The sequence below is a fragment of the Candoia aspera genome, chromosome 2 (assembly GCF_035149785.1).
Source record: "Candoia aspera isolate rCanAsp1 chromosome 2, rCanAsp1.hap2, whole genome shotgun sequence".
Classification (NCBI taxonomy): Eukaryota; Metazoa; Chordata; class Lepidosauria; order Squamata; family Boidae; genus Candoia; species Candoia aspera.
In genome coordinates this window covers 193,293,716-193,310,582 of record NC_086154.1, presented here as the reverse complement: position 1 = coordinate 193,310,582, position 16,867 = coordinate 193,293,716, and the positions used below count along the sequence as shown (strand labels likewise).

General features: G+C 38.3%; 1 protein-coding gene across 1 annotated transcript in view; it reads right to left on the bottom strand.

Moving 5' to 3' along the window:
• GLIS3 (GLIS family zinc finger 3) overlaps positions 1-6,809 on the bottom strand; it is a 148,270-nt gene extending 141,461 nt beyond the window's left edge. Inside the window, exon 1 of the mRNA XM_063295086.1 lies at positions 6,124-6,809. The gene's annotated coding sequence lies outside the window, so the exon portion shown is untranslated. The remainder of the gene's footprint in view (positions 1-6,123) is intronic.
• Positions 6,810-16,867: the final 10,058 nt, after the last annotated feature.

The window sequence follows — 16,867 nt, the reverse complement described above, 5'->3', positions numbered from 1 at the left end:
GGTACAAATGACTGCAGATAGCATTGCTAAAAACATGAATTCCTCTGAAGATCAGCTTGAAGATTAGTCATTGCTTTGAAGAAGTTGCTCACCTGCTGAATTTAATTTTTTTAAAGGTGCCTAACTGAGGATTCATTTTTCTTTGCTTCATTGTTCAGCTATTTTCTTCCACTTGCCTCACCTACATCAGCTTTGTCCCCTCCTTTCTCTTTCCTTCCCTTCCCAGTGCAGCTATTTCCTCCCTTTAATGAATTCCCTATTTTTTCTTCCTATCTCCTATCTCTGCTGGTAATGCATTTTTGTAAGTTTCTATGTGTGAGAATGGTTTGTGTGTGTGAACATAGCTGATACGTTGATGGATAGCAGATCAGCTAAGTCATAGACAGGTTATTTATTTTATGGCAGTACATTTAAGTTATTTATTAAGTCAATGAATATAATTTTCTTCTATCTACCTTTCCTCAGAAGAAGTTATCATAACTCCAGAGTTAATTTCTTTCAAGTAAATACAGTAATCTTCTAAACTTTACTATGTACAGTAGAGAGAGAAAAAACCTTATCTTGACTGAGTCTTAAACAAGTAGTATCAAGTGATGGAATTAGACTGATTAAACTATAGCTTAGCTTAATGTTGATTCTTGTATTTTATGTTTGTTTACTTTAAATTTTGGAAATGTATTTCCAAAACCCAAAAGCAGGTTTAAGATTTAAGCAGTAAAGAAGTATTACCTAGAGAAAAGGATCAAAAGCTAATTTTTGAAGCTAATCTTTGGATACAGAGGAAACACCAAAACAACTTAGTGGGCTCAATACTTCTTGAGCTTTGATTCTGAAATCAGAGAATTTAGCATTCCTATGCAGGTTTGTAGGGTCCTAAGGAAAAAAACATCACTGCTTGCATATTTTAAATCTTCTGTTTACAAAAGAAGAATATAAATGACAAAGCAATTTAGATTTATCGGTGTGAACAGTGATTTTATTTCATCTACATAAGCCTGTCTTTTATTGCTCATCAATTAGTAATTAGAATTACTAACACTGCATTAGGAATTAGACATTAGGAATTATGCGTACACAAATATAGAACAATCAGAATATTAGTGGAAATACAAACAAGATTACTTGATATAATAAAGCTGCCAGCAAAACCACCATCTGCAACTTCTACCCACCGCTGACTGTGGCTTCTAATCACAGGACCACTAAAGCAAAGATCCTTTAGAGTATTTGTACCTTCTTTTCTCCACTCTTGCCCATTCAAGAACATTAAGTATCTAAAAGTAGCACTCAATTGTATCAAAAAGCTTCCTTTATGAAAGTAAAAATTCAATTGGATATTGATACACATTATTAAAAATCTGCAATGCCCTTATTGATATTTGCATAAGTATTGAATTAAAATATTATTGGGGGAAACAGATTTCTTTCAGATTTCATTTTCCAGTCCTGTTTGTTCCATCCTTTTTTTCTGTATCAAGTTGTGACTTTTAAAAGTCTGCATCAAAATGTTTACAAATTCCCTTACATTTTCCCCAACATATGCATTTATAAGAAATGTGTATATTTTATATGAAATATAACATTTTTTTCTGTGCATTGTTCAAAAAATGTGAAGATAAATTACTTTCTTCCTTTTCATACTCATTTAATTCACATTTCAGGATGAACATATCTAATTCACACATGTAAAAAACTGTGTATTAATACTAACATCTTCACAAATATAATGGTATACTTTTCTGGTAAAAAATAATATTATGGAAAAGCCCCACACAAAAAAAACATTTTAGTGGAAAATACAAACACAAGTTCTATAGAGAAAACTGCTTGTAAAATAAATGAATATTAGGAAAAGCACATATAAAATTTATAACTTAAGTTAAACATGCAACTTTTGTGCAAATTTTAATTTATTTATTAAATTCACATCCCTCCATTTCTTCAGCTCAGATGGTTTGCACAGCTCTCTCTTCCAAACTTTCCCCACAACAACCTTGTTAGGTAGGTTGAGCTAAGAGAGGCCCAGAGTCATCCAGTGACTTTTCATGGCTGGGGATGGAATTGAACTAGGGCCCAGTCCAGTCTCTTAACTTCCTAGTCCAGTCTCTTAACTACTAGCCACGTTGATTCTCACTCTTTTTTTTCCAGAAAAGTGATGTACAATTTATCCTAATCCAGGTTAAAATAAATGTAATATCTGACAAAATAAGATATTAAACCGATTCAAACTTAATGCATTTGTCCATCTCTGTTAGTTATTACTTTTAGCTATAGATACAATTATGGTTATCATTCCAACAGAAGTTGGTATCTTGTCAACCTTGGCTGATACTGAAAAAGCTAAGCAAGATTGGATCTGATCAGTACTTGATGGGAGACCAGCAGGACACTGGAAAACATCCTGGAAGAAGGCAATGGCAAGCCACTTCTGCACTGTTGCCAAGAAAACACATGATTGTGTCATTGTAATTTCCAGAAGTTTGAACTCAACTGGAGGTGGACATTATTTACTTTTATGTGCCATTCTCGGCAGAGAGAGAAAGAGATGAAATATCGCTTTTCTAATTCTTACAACAGTGGAAACAGATGAAATAACTGTTCACCACCTTGTGTTATTTATAAAAAAAAATAATAAAGGTGGGATAAAAAATAAAAATAAAAAACTACTATGTCCTTGCTCACAAAAGACTGATGGTGGCTTCATAAAAAATAACTCAGTAGTAAGGCATACACTTTGCATGGGGAAGGTCCTCACATCGATTACTAGCATCACCAGTAAAGCACAAGTGGTATTCATCTTCTCTCTAGCTGAGAACCCCAAAAGTTACCGCTAATCAGGGTAACAAACAGAGCAAGTAAATTTTCTGATCTGATGTAATACGGCTTCCTAATTTTGGGGGGTGGGGGAGGGAGGAAAGAGTCTATGTGTTAGTGATTGAGCAACTCTTCATGTGCTAAATACTTTTTTGACCCAGTTACTGGTTTCTGTGACTCAGCAGGAATCATGCTAACTGGAAACCCAAGCTATTCAGTTTTACCACTTTGTAAAATATTTGCCGATAATATCCAAGATAAATCAGTTGTTAACACTCTTTTCTGGCATTTTACTATTTATTACAGTATATATATATTTTGCTGACATTACTTTTCTTACACATATTTCACTTATATGTATCTGAGAGTCAAACTAGACATGACATGGGAGCTAAGTGATTAGCCAAAACTAGTCAGCAGTCACATGTGACTGCTTTAGGAAAACGCCACTCAAAAAACAAGATATTTAATTCTTTCATTTCATGTCCTTCAGTATTATCCTATACTCAAAGCTGATCTTAGTCATGAAGTCAGGAAAGGCAGAGACAACCTCTGAAGACAGAGTGAATATCAGCTTTTGCAGAATGTGATTTACACAACTAAAAAGATATAAATGAAAAGGATCAACTTGTCCCCCTGATCACCATGTATCTGACTTCCCTAAAGTCAGGGATAAAAAACAGAATTGCTAAAGAAGATTTAAATAAACTCTTGCAGTACATAAAAACATCATATTATAATTCTTTTAATGGCAGTATTAATTTTAGGTCAATTTTGAATATAAGCCACTCTGCAATGATCAGCTTTGAATACATTACAGCAGTAATACTAAACTAATGCTAAAAACAACCTCCCGGTTTAAATTATTGGAAATAAGCTTCATCTCCTCATTTCCCCCAATTTTAGCTATGTCATGGTCCTGTGGTTTTCCTGAAAACAGGGGAAGCTTAAGAAGGGAAGGGCAGCAATCCCAAATGCAGCCCCTTTAGGATCCAGCAATTCAGTACCCCTCCCTTTCTCAGAGGTCACTGAAACACAAAGTAGCCACGTGATGTAGCTTCAGATATTGCCATGTGATTTGGGAGCCAATCACAATTTCTTGACCTGGTGCAAATACTTTTATTCCAGAGTGGCCTTTTTTTGCAAGAAAAGAAGGGCTTCAGCATGCATTCCCCACTATCTTGTACAGTAAATGGAAATTTGTATCTCTGTCCAATAGGGATGCCCAGTCTTTTGCCAGGCCCACATGCAGCAGTTCTCCAGAGACCCTCATACTGCTGCTGAATTATCATTTGTAATATGGCGAAAGAGGAAAAGTGTTAAGGTGTATTTACGTTCACTGTGTTTCATCAAATCTGATTAATTTGAATTTAATTAACTCAAGTTTAGTTTTTATTCTAAGCCTATCCACTTTTGGGGAATGTAGTACCAAGGGTAGTTCTCAGTGGCAAATGTGGCCCTCAGCCCTCCAACAAGATGGCATGCTCTTGCTCTACAGCAGCCTTTTTCAACCTTTTTACTCTGGAGGAGCCCATGAAATAACTGTTGGGTCACAAGGAATTCCTTCAGAAAAATCGCAAAAAAATGCAAGAACTTCACAATACAATTCAATTCTAACCTACACAATCCGTGTTTTACAACATTTAGGACAACAGCAAAGCAACAGGCTGGCAGCTGAGTTGCGGTATGTAAAAATTCCCACCCCGTGAGTGCTAACATTGTGTGGTGCACAAAGTTTAAAAAATGATTTCTTTTCAGCCACAATATCTTGCAGAACCCCTACTGACCGCTTGCAGAATCCTCCTGTGGAACCCCAGTTGAGAGAGGCTGCTGTAGAGAATATCACCATCACTGTAACCCTTTTTGGAAGGAACTGGACTTGCTTAATTTCTAAAATATGGTTCAGAACAGGTTAACACTTATGCACCCTGACTTAGAACTATTTCTCAAAGCAGGTTGTGGAACTGTAGGGATGACAAGTGGTTAGAAGAGAACAACACTCTAGACATGTTCGAAGGCACTCTCACTTAGAATCACTTCACATTACAAGATTTTGAAATCTGGAGCTCAGTTGAGGGAAATTATTTAGAGTTTAGGACAAGATTAAGACAGCTGTGTCTGTGGTCTCACTGCTGCATGTCTGAAAAAGAACCACAAGGAAGATAAAATAATAGCAACTTCTCTTCCTTACTCAACACACAAAGCCAACACCAGTCACTCCCGTCAGCAGGTCACATTACAGTAGACATTTGGGCTCTGAAAAAAAAGAATGCTTCTTTAATCTGGTGCCTTCCTAAGTGTTCAGTCAGCTACAATATCCAAATCAGAATATGCAGAGGAGGGCGCCAAGTTGGGGAAGGCTGAGTGACACATGCTTTATTACCTCAAGGTTTCCAACCCTGGAATCCTTTCCTTCATTAGTTACAGAATAGGGAGATTGCAGCGAAACAGCTATAATCCGGTCCTCCTAATTTACAGTTCAGTATTGAATGTACAGAAAATTGGACAATAAGAGTTAGAGATACAGACATACACTCATAGAAATGGAAAAGTCTACCAACCAGTCCGTACTTCAAGAGCGGGTAGCAACCGAGCGCTCCGCTCCAGCAGAAACAAAGCCAGAGAGGAGGGGAGAGATCAAGCGCTCGTAGATCTAACTCAGTTTAATCATCAACAAGATGACAAATCTCCCGAAGGGAATATTTGTCTCAACTTTTTCAGACGCTGTTCTCTCTCCTCCCATTCCCCGGCAGGGCTTTGGATAACTTGAGAAGGAAAGGGAGGGAACGAGAGACACCGGCAGGAAAGAGAGATCTACCGATTCCTTCCCCAACCAATCGAACGGAAGGTATCGGTGGAAAAGAGGAACGCAGGATTGTGAAGAGGGGAGAGGGAAAAGTCGATTGAGAGGGAAAGAGCGAGGAGAACGAGCCATTCCTCCTGGAAGCACTCCCGGGGTCACAGATACACTCCAAATGCACAGTCCGACGCGTACAAACTGCAGAGAAAGACGCGTCCCTTTCATTTTCTGTCCCCAGATAAAGGAAGGCTCTGTTGTACTTACATCAAAACTTACTATTTCCCAGCAGAGCAAAACAGAACAAACTGCGCTGGCTTTTTGTTGTGTTTGAAAAGACTATCACGCGCCTCCAGATGATCGCAAGCCGTCAATAAACCGCCCCCTTCCCGTAAAACCAAGCAAGGGCTGCCCCACAGCCTCCCAAGGCTCAAAACGCAACCAGCCGCTCGCCCGGGGCGCGGGGAGGGAGATGGCTTGTTCCCGCCGACACCCCCCTCAAAGATACGTACGCTGCCTTGCGCCGCGGCCCTCTTCGGATGCCTTGCTCCGGCTCGGGAGCTGGCCGGTGACGAAGGGGCACACGCTTTCCCGGAGTTTCGCGAAGCCCCTTGAGGAAGCGGCGCGTCCAATTCCTAGGTCTTCTGTGACTGGTGTGACGGGGGTATCTCTGACGGGCGTCCCCGTGCTGTGGCGCGCCAAGTCAGACCCCGCTTTTTCTTTATGGCCCGCGAGCAAAGTTCCTAGGGCAGCGGCAGCATCCACTGACCAGGTAACCAGGTTTTCCACAACAAACCTCCAGGTGCACGTCTCTTCGGCCAGGCACAGCGCCCCCGCCCCACCCCTCTTTCGTAGACGCGAGGAGAGCAGCTACAGGCGAAGGGAGGTTTGCGCACTACAGCAGATCACTTCGGGGCTCCCACCTTTCCAGACCTCTGGGGAGAATTGGAGTAATTTGAAAGAGAAACAGAGGGAGATGTTCGAAGGTGGGGCTTGGAGCTTATTCTATTTTTCTCACACAGACACGCACACTTTTCCCCCCTCGAAGTCCCAGGTGGGGATGGAGCCGTTTTGGTCGGTCTGAAAGGATGCTCCCCCGCCTTAACCCAGCGGCTGCCTCCTGCCTGCCTTGGAGGAAGGGAAAGGTTGCCGTCTGGAGGTCGGACGGGGAGGTTTGCCTCCTAATTCCCGGGCGGGGCGGGGGAGAGATGAAGGCTGGCGTCCGCAGGCACCCTCAGCTGCGGCGCCCGCGCTTTTCGGAGGGCTGCGGCTGCTTCAGCGCTGGTGCGAACTGCCGGGGAAGGGGAGGGAAAGGCCACCGGGCAGCGGAGCCTATAGGGCGAGCGAGGGCGCGTGAGGGCTGCCAGCAGCCAGCCGAATGCCAGATCCTTAGGGGAGGGAGAACAGGGCGGGAAACGATTAGTCAATAGGGGGCCTCGAGAACACCAAACCCGAGCGTGATTTCTCCCCCCGCCCCCCGTATCGACACTGGCACATGAGTCACCGGAGTAGCCAGGAAAGCCAGTGGCAGGCTAGTGGCGTGACACTTCCTCGTTCTTCCCAGCGATTTGCTTCTAAAATCCTCTGTCACAGGAACGTTAAAGCCAAATGCCCCACGTCTTGCGTAATTTCTCTCCTTTCTTCTCCTCTGTCTGCTCCCATTATTGCTAAACAGACTAGAATGAAATCTCTCCCACAGGCCCCGCTGTCCAAGTGTAATTCCAGAAAAGGGACACGTCATAAAGTTCATTTCAAATACTGTAGCCTGCTCAGACTGAAGCTCTAGGGCAGGAGGTGGGAGGAAGAAGTGAAAGAAAGGGTTGTGAAATCAGGGTCGGGATTTTTTTCACTGTCCTCATCCCTGAAACAAAGCAAACATCTGGGATGATGGGTTCCGTAATCCAGCACAATTCTCTAGATTAAGCCAAATGTTGAACCAGCATCTGTCTCTTGAGTTATTACAGAATATGAGATCCAAGCCTATAGCTCTTTGCTCAGGTATCGGATTCATTCTAATGGATCTTACTTCCAAAGAAGAGTGAATAGGATTATAGAGTTACAGTGATAATTCTATCAGGATATATATAAGTGGGAGAGTCAGTAGTGATTACTCTCACAATTTAATAATTAGGAGATTAATAAGGAGTATGGGACAATAGCATTCTGTATCTGTTTAGAGTTTAGAGCAGATTTATAACTCTTCACTTAAAGTTCTGGGAATATTTTCTTTCTCTAATTTGAATATGAGGAGAAAGGTAAGAAGCCCTTATGAAATCCATAAGGTATATTTGAATTCCATGCAGTTTGTCCACCTGATTTGAATTTTAGCCAAATCTGTACTCTACCCTACTTCAAAATGTATCTATGAGGAAGTAACAAAGGTGGTGGGTAGGGGATCTGGGCCCCTCTGGCTTCTTTGAAATTCAAGTACAGTACAGTTTGAGAACTAATGCTGCCAGAAATTACAGTGGGACTTTTTAACAAAATACCACTGTGTGCAGAAATACATGTTTAAATTGCAGAAATTTAAAATGCTTGTATGGGTTGTCTCTGTGACAATAAGAAATTACAATGTATAAAATATATCTTTGGCAGATGACAGATTTCAGCCATAAAGTTATTTGATAATAAAAAACTTTGGTGGGGCATGAGAAAGATTCACATTTGCTATTTTCCCTCCCAAATTTTAAATTAGAGTTGCCAGATTTATTCCTGGAAAACCTCCTATGATATCTACATCTATACAACAAGCACAGAATCAGCAATGAAGTCCAGTATTCTGTTAACAACAACAGCCAAGCAGATGCCTCTTTGAAGCTACTGGTCAACAACAATTTTGTCATTGTAATATGTATTCTAAGCAGACATTTTCATGCCGAATTCCAAAATGAAATCAGAATTTTTTTTTAGCAAGATTAGTTTTCTTGTGACTGCCATCTCCATTATTCCATTCAATTAATGACATTATAGTACTATATTTTAACTGTAGTAGCATATTTGTAACAATCATTGACAAAATCTAGTTGTTATTGTTCTCTAGCACAAATAACCTCAAGACACAGGTAGAAGGCATGGCAACTACCACAGGACAGCACACTGTGCAGGCTGAGTCATGTTTGGACATGTCCAACATGAGCCCAGTCTCTTCCTGGAGAGCAGTTCCTTGATGGTCTGGTGCCAGAGCTCACAGTATAAACAGCTTAAGTGTATATTCTCTGTATTCAAAGTAAATATTAATTGATTGTAATAGTGTTGTGCTTACCCACATACTGTTATCATGAAAGGAAACTGCTGATACTTTCTGCTACGTCTGTAGTGAGTTAACATTTAAATCTGAGAAACGAAACTTCACCCCACTTGTTAAAAGATGCTGTGACCTTTATTTTGGTTGTAAGGTGGGTGACCATGATAAGAATTGGGCCACTCACATTTGTTGTGTGACATGTGTTAGATGGTTCGCACCATATGCAGTTTGCCATTCCTATGGTGTAGAGGGAGCCAAAAGACCTTTCATCCGAGTGTTATTTCTGCCTAACAAACACAAAAGGGATCAGCTCCAAAAGTAAGCATATTGTAAAATATCCTAATTAACCATTTGCAATAAGGCCAGTTCCACATACTAAGGAGTTGCCTGTACCAAAGCCTCCAGAAATGTGATGCTTTGTGACAATGAATCTAGTGGTGATGATACTGCCTATGCAGAGCAGAAAAAGAAAAACATTAACTCTCACCCCACATTTCAAGTTATCTGCTCTTCAAATGAGCCACATTTGTTGACAGAAGAGGATCTGAATGATCTTGTTTATGATTTGAACTTGTCTTAAGATGCAGGCTGATCTTTTAGGTTCAAGATTAAAAGGCTGGAATCTTCTGTGCCACGATACTTAAGGGTTTTTTTCATGGCCGTTGTGATGAATTTAAGAAATTCTCCCAAATAGATGGACTACAGTAGCATTTTTGTTGGAAGTCCTGGCAAATCCAGCATGCCTCATTAGCATGTGAATTAGCGTGTAAATTGAGTTGTCCCACAATGCAACTCTGAGGAAGCTGTTTGTTGCCACTCCCACTTCCTCTTCCTTCCACTGATCAAGCAGGCAGTATAGATGCTGCTCTCTTCATCAGGGCCATGTGTTTGGGCCTTGATGAAGGATTCTGCCCCTTTCTTCCACACAGCTCTTGGCTGTGTGTAGGGCTGACAGTTTAGGGCAAAACTAAGTATTTAGAAAGAAAAGAAGAAAGGAACTTCATCTTTTCCACCAAGATGGATGTAACAGAAGCAACAATAAACTCAGTAAGAAATTCTTTTATCTTAACCTAATCTGTCTAAGTGTGTGATTCTTTATGCTTGGGAGGGCTGAATGTGTAAGATCAATAACCTGTGTTTCTCTGATGTGCTCATTGAAGCTATCTAAGATAATTTTCTTTTTCTGTGTCAGCTTCTCAGCTATGTTATAAGCTCTGCTCCATTTCAGTGGTTCTAGCAGGCCACTAAACTGGCTTCAGTTTTGTGAAGATGTTTGTTCAGTTATGGAGGCTCTTGGCCATGAACACAATGTAAGTGAGTGGCATTTGTTCATTGACTCCTCGAAATTTAGCTTGAAAGCTGTCTTTCTTCATAATGGAAATAAATTACTGCTGCTAACATGAAAGAGTCATGTAAGAACATGAAACTACTTTGGGAAAAGATCCAGTATAAAAAAAAATTGGAATATCTGCAGAGATTTGAAGATCATTGCACTTTTGCTCAGCCTGCAGCTTGGATACACAAAGTACTGCTGTTTTTGTAGGAGTGGGACATTAGGAACAAAAAAAACCCCTTTATATTCAAAAAGAATGGCCAAAACATACCTCAGTTGTTCCAGAAAAAAAATGTGGCAAACAGTCCACTTGTCATCCTGAAAAGGTTTTCCTTTGCACATCAAATTTGGACTTATGAAAAACATTATTAAAGTGATGGATAAAATAAAAACTGAATTCATATACCTGAAGACTAAATTTTCTTAGGATTAGTGATGCTAAGATTAAGGAAGGTAATTTTGTAGGTCCTCAGCTAAGGGAATTGATAAAAATGACAACTGTAATCAGCAGTTAAGTGAAGCTGAAAAAGCGGCATGGCAATCATTTAAAAGCATCTGCAAAAACTTTTTGGGAAACCATAAAGCAAGAAACTATCATGACTATCAACTATCAGTGAGTGATCTCCTGAAATCATACCAAGCTATGGGTTGTAACTTGTCACTGAAAGTTCATTTCTTGCTCTCAGCTGGATTTTTATCCTGATAACCTTGGTGCAATCAGTGATGAGCCTGGTAAACAATTTCACCGAGACATTTCAAACATGGAAAAGCGGTACCAGGGCAAGTGGGGTCCCAGTGTGCTGGCTGACTATTGCTGAACCCTTAGGAGAGATGTTCCTGAGGTAAAATTCAGCAGAAAATCAAACACAGCTTCTTTTTAGGTAACACTTTCATGCTTTAAATTAACTTGTAAATACAGGCTAATACCAAAGTAAAGTTGCAGGTCACTCAAAAAACATTCCTGATAAATTCTGAAAATGTATTTGAATAAGATTAATTAGTCTTTTGTTTGTGTGACACACACAATTTTTTTTTGTTTTGTTCCCCATTAACACAGAAACAGTTTGTTAGACAGTTTTTGTCCTCCATTGTTGTTTCTTGGCATTTTATATTAACAACTTGGGTATGGATAAAGTACAGTATGTTTTGTTAGTTGTTTACATGCCATAATTTTGTGGAAGCTTACATTAACAAAGATCTCCAGTTGGATTAGAGCTATAGGATTGCTTCTATCACTTCTGAAAATAATTTAACATCAAATGGTGAGAGTTGTATAAATAAAATCATTGGCAGTGAACAGTACCTTTTACTGGTAGTTGTCTTATGGTTTATAGGCATTTCTATTTGCATGCACTTTTGCATTTTTTTAAATAAATTGGAAGCTGTATTATCAGTATACATAGGTTGTTCTCTGCATACCAATGACGGATGGTGTGTTACTATCAAACTATAAATCCATGTCAGAACTGTAATTCATGTTGATGTTTATTGATATTTCTTAAGATTTTAAGAGACTGATGAGCAGTCTTAGGTTTATCAGTAAAACTGAAGGCCAAGTATGTTTTCAATATATATCATATTTCATCTTCACTTTCATCATTTACGAAGGTTGTCTTGTAAACTTCTAAAGTTTTCCATAAAAGGGCAGTGCATGCTTCTAAAGTGTTTTCAATTAAGTGCTCTGGACTTTCCATGTGTGTAAGCTCAGTGTTCATTAAAACACTCCATCTTTTTTTTCAAGCTTCTTTGTGAACCTGAAAACAGATGCTGCTGCTTTAATGAATCAAATCATCAAAGCAGTATGTCTTTAACAAGGCTCTTAAATCAGTTAGCATTTTTTTTAGGCTTGTCCTTAGGCTTTTCTAAAAAATGGCAATTTTTAATAAATAACAGAAGGGTGCTGGGGTCATGCCAGGTCCAAAACATTTCTTCTGAGTCATTTTCTAAGTGTTCACTGCCGTACTCTGAGGATTTTTTCATGGTAGAACATTTTACTAGTAGATGAATTCCTTATTCTTACCATAACATTCAGGCATGTGCAGTATGGGTGGGGGGGGGGCTAAGGAAGCCACAGATCAAGGGCTTCAGTTCATGGTTGCACCCACCATTTTACCCCCCTCTACCCACTATGGAATGCCTCTAATAACACCTGGACTAGGAAGGAAGGATGGATCTGTTCTTAAGAAAAAGAACCTACAATAACCAGTTGGTTACTACTATTTTGATTTGCAAGCTAAATTCACCTTTTACATGAAATTGATTAAGTAAATAATGACTTGTTTTTGTGTAGACTGAAAGACAAGAAATGCAATTTTGCCTTACTAGTAGGCTTATTTAATAGCACCTGAAAAGTAGGAATAGCATGTGGGTGGAATTATGTGTTCTCTGTATCTAAGCTACTCATTTCTAAAAAGGAAATAAGTAGTTGCTTTAATATCTTGACACCAGGCAAATATTTTTGACAACTAAATTAGAGTCCCTGGAAATAATTTTGAGCAATTATGTATTACAACATGAACTCTAAACAGATGTCTTCATATACTAGGTACTGGTATTGAAAATGTCTTCAATACGTAAATGGGGACAACACAAATTTAATTCTGCTTTCACCTTAACATTGGTATGATAGGTTCCACCCATGAGATTTACCCTCTTTATGGTGCTAACAGATCAACAAAAGAACCATGAATATTAAGAGAGATTTATATGGAATAATTATTCATTGACAGATGTATATACAAGAACAAATGTAGACAAACCACAGGACCTTTTCTAACCTCTACTATTTAGCATGTATAAATTAACTATAATGTGGATAATTTTAAACCCTGCTGTGCATCAGAATACCATCCTAAGGTACTCGGATGGATTTGGGTGTCCTGAGGTTGAGAGACAGTGATTGTCCCAAAGCTATGCAGTGAGGAGACCAGTTAGAATTTTTGTTTTAAGCTTGTATTTTAAGGATTGGATGAGTTCAATTAAGTTGTTTGATATTTAATTAAAATATTTAAGTGGTATTATGGTAATCTTATATTGGAGCAGCAACAGTAATCTTTTTCAGATCTTACAGCTAGTTATGGCATCATTGCCCACATTAGAACATAAGGCATGACAAGTCCCAAATATCTTCTTTGATCTAACAGTACCCACCAGTTAGCAATCCCTGCTTTAGAAGATGTGTTCTCATGTTTGCAGTGAATTCACAATATTTAGAAATATATTCCCTACATTCCTACAGTATATGTTAAAAACTGGGAATGTGGCTAATTTAAAATCTTCCAGGCAGATCCTTTCTTCCAAGAGTATCAAAATAAAAGATATTTATGATAGGCTGTCACTAGTCAGGCTAAACCTCCAGATTCCTTCTTACCTGTCCATTGGAGAGTTCTTAGCCCTTCTCACCAGGGGTTCTCTCTTCAGCTCTAGAAAAGTATAATTGAGGGTGTTTTGGATTTTCTTACTGAAAGCACATAATGACAAACCTGAAACATAAAAGGTAGCAATGTAACTATATAATCTTACATGTAGGTAAGATTTTAAAGAGAAATTCCCTTATTAAACTAATGGAACCAAATCTCTAGATATAAAAAGATTTATTGGGAAGAGGTATATACAGGGAAAACAGGAAAGACCACATAGAGTTCCCTAAATAAAATAAATACAGTTGACCTAGCTAAACTAGTTATTTCCTACCTCAAATAAGCTCTTGGATTTCAGCACATGTTCAGAGTTTACTGAAGAGAGGATGGTTGGAGAAAGATCAGGTTCTCTTTGCTTCTATCTTCATCTTTAATCTTCTTTTTGAGCAATATCCTCTGCTTTATAGAAAGTGGAGGATAACTGATAGCCAATTTCTTCGGGAGACCGTGTTGTTTTGTCCTGTATAGTGAAAACAGCAAGCAAGCGTTTTTCTCCTGTCTGTCTGAATCCCTACTTTGGATCATATTTATTTTATTGAGGAAGTTAGGTATATATCCATATTTCAGAAAGGTGCAAGCTTAATTATACTCTTTGCCCCATTATTTTAGTAAGAATTAAGCACAATTAATTTTCTGTGAAATAAACTCTGTAACTCCTCTTATGGGAATCTTGAATATAGTAATGAATATAGCAGAAGACTATTGTCTGTTGCTTCATTTATGGCAAGAACTATCAAACTCTGGGTTGAGATCCCAGGAAGTGCTACAGCAATTAAAGTGGAGGGTGGGGTGGGGGTTCAAACTTCTAAAACCCTGAACAGCTTCACAAAGACAGAAGGGGAACACTGTAAAAACTTACTCCAAACTTTGCTCCTCAGCTTTGCTTATTCAAGCCCCAATTGGTAGTTGGAGCACTGCAAAGTTTGAGAACCCACATGTTATATAGTTTAAAATTTAATTATTAAAAATAAGTGATATCTTTATTTTTTGACCAACCCTTACCCTAATGAAATCATTAGTTTGTTCAGGGAGATAAGGATATCAAACAAATTCATTTGTGATTTTAGGGGGATGCAATATTGCAAAGTCCAAGAATCTCAGTTTAAGATTCTGTTCTGTGGTCCATGCCTTCTGTGTCTGATCCAGTCACAGGTTAGGTGGGGAGGTTACCCTGATAAGATCCAGCACCTCTAATGTCATTTTCCAGATTGCCATTTTTGCCTGCTAGTTTACTCCTGTAGAGATCAGAATAGAAATTTGTTATCGTAATTGCTAAGTAGTCTCAAATCTGAGAAATAAAGTCCTATGTGCTTCCCTGGGCGTTCAGTTAAGATTTTATAGTATACAAGTTATTTCCATTGTACATTCTTTGTCAATGAACGTAAACTTTGATGAAGAGTAAATGATTTTTCATGTCAATAAACCAGAACTTGGGTTGGGGGAAAGTGTCACAAAATGTATCTTACTTAGATTAAAGTGGATAAAATCACTTAAACGATACAGAAAAAGTGTTATCTGCAGCATGTTCTTTCAACTACATAATGGTTTGTGAGTGCATTTTGACACTGATAACTAAAATCAAGATTACAAATGAACATTATAGTTTCACATAGGCATTGCTGAATATGAGCACAATATTAATTTTGAACTGGAAATGATAGGCATATTAATTTGACGTTTCAGACAGGGTCCCAGCTTTGTGCAAAAATGAGGAACTGTTTTTCTTAATTTATCAACTTGATTTGATAATGCAGAAAAGGTGTGTTCAGTGTTATATTCATCTATTTTCCTCATGAGTATAATATGGGCTGTATTTGCAGCCATTCCTTGAAAATCTTAGCAGTGAAATTAACAAGGACAAGTGTGATTATAAAAGCCATAATAAGACTCCTGCTCTAGATACACATATAGTAGGATTATTTCGAATTATTTTAATTCTATATATATAGATACAATCCTAACACAATCAGAAATAAGACCCACTGAATGCAATGAGGTTTAATTCCAGATAAAGATGTATAACTAAATTTTAAGTACTGACACATTTTTCTTAACACAAGTAGAATTCCAAATCTAAAGGAAGCAATGCTCCTAAATCCTATTGCTTTCTGTTCAATTTCAGCGAGTAGCAATTAACATTTTCAATCAGTTTCAAAAGGACATAGGTATAACTAACTTTTTTTAGGACTGGAGCCACCATGTTACACAACACTCATAATATTACTAATATGCATGTTTCATCACTAAGGTAGATAAAATGAAATGTATTAGGAAATGTGATTTTATGCAGCAGTTATTTGTACTTTATACTATCTCTTTAAAATTGTCAACAATGGAGGACAATTTTATACATGATTTTATTTGCTGATCCAATAAATTTCATTATCTCTGTTGACTACACTTTCCTTATTACTATATGTTCAAAAGTTCCAAACAGATATATCATTATCACATGCCATTACTTAAATTGCAGGAGGACTGATAAACATACACCACCCTTTATGAGTTTTATTACAGCCAATATGATGAAAAAGCTGAGTAACCGCATGTTACTTTTATTATTGATCTATTCAGATAAATACTGCTACTAAAAAAGATATTTTGCTAACTGCAAGCTAATGTATTTAGAAGTTGTATCAGATTTATATAACATGAAATTAATACTGAAGGAAAAAGCATTTCATTATGCAAGCACTTCAAGCGAATTCTTACGATATTCAAAACTATCATTTTTATTCCACAAAGCTGACCTAAAGAACTTTGAATATGTGTTAGTTGTGTATGTTTAAACATGAAGATGTAGTATTCTCAATATAAGTATAATACTTCTCCCATTTATGGTGGTCCTAAAAAAAGGAGAAGCTTCTTTACTGTGGAAGGAGAACTTGCTATTGCAGCTATGGAATAAGCAGGCTAAAATCAAGCTGGGGAGGATATATAGGGGAGATCTAGTAGAGGAGTAAAGAGTGGAGCTACTGTGTGTGGGTGGCAGAAATCCACACAGAGTTTTACACATCTCTTTGCTCCCATTTAGTACTGATTGAGGCTTTTGCAGCCCATATGGGACTGGGTTAAGTGGTTTACCCATCTGCAACTTATCTGACATACTCTTTCACACATCAGGGCAAGGTTGTGCTGCCAATTTATTAAGAGGCTTGCTTGCAAAATGTAGGCCTCAGTAAATTACTTCCCAAGAAGACTCTCATGGAATATGTATCATCTTATGTAAGGGAGTGAGGGGGAGGTTCTGCTACTACATG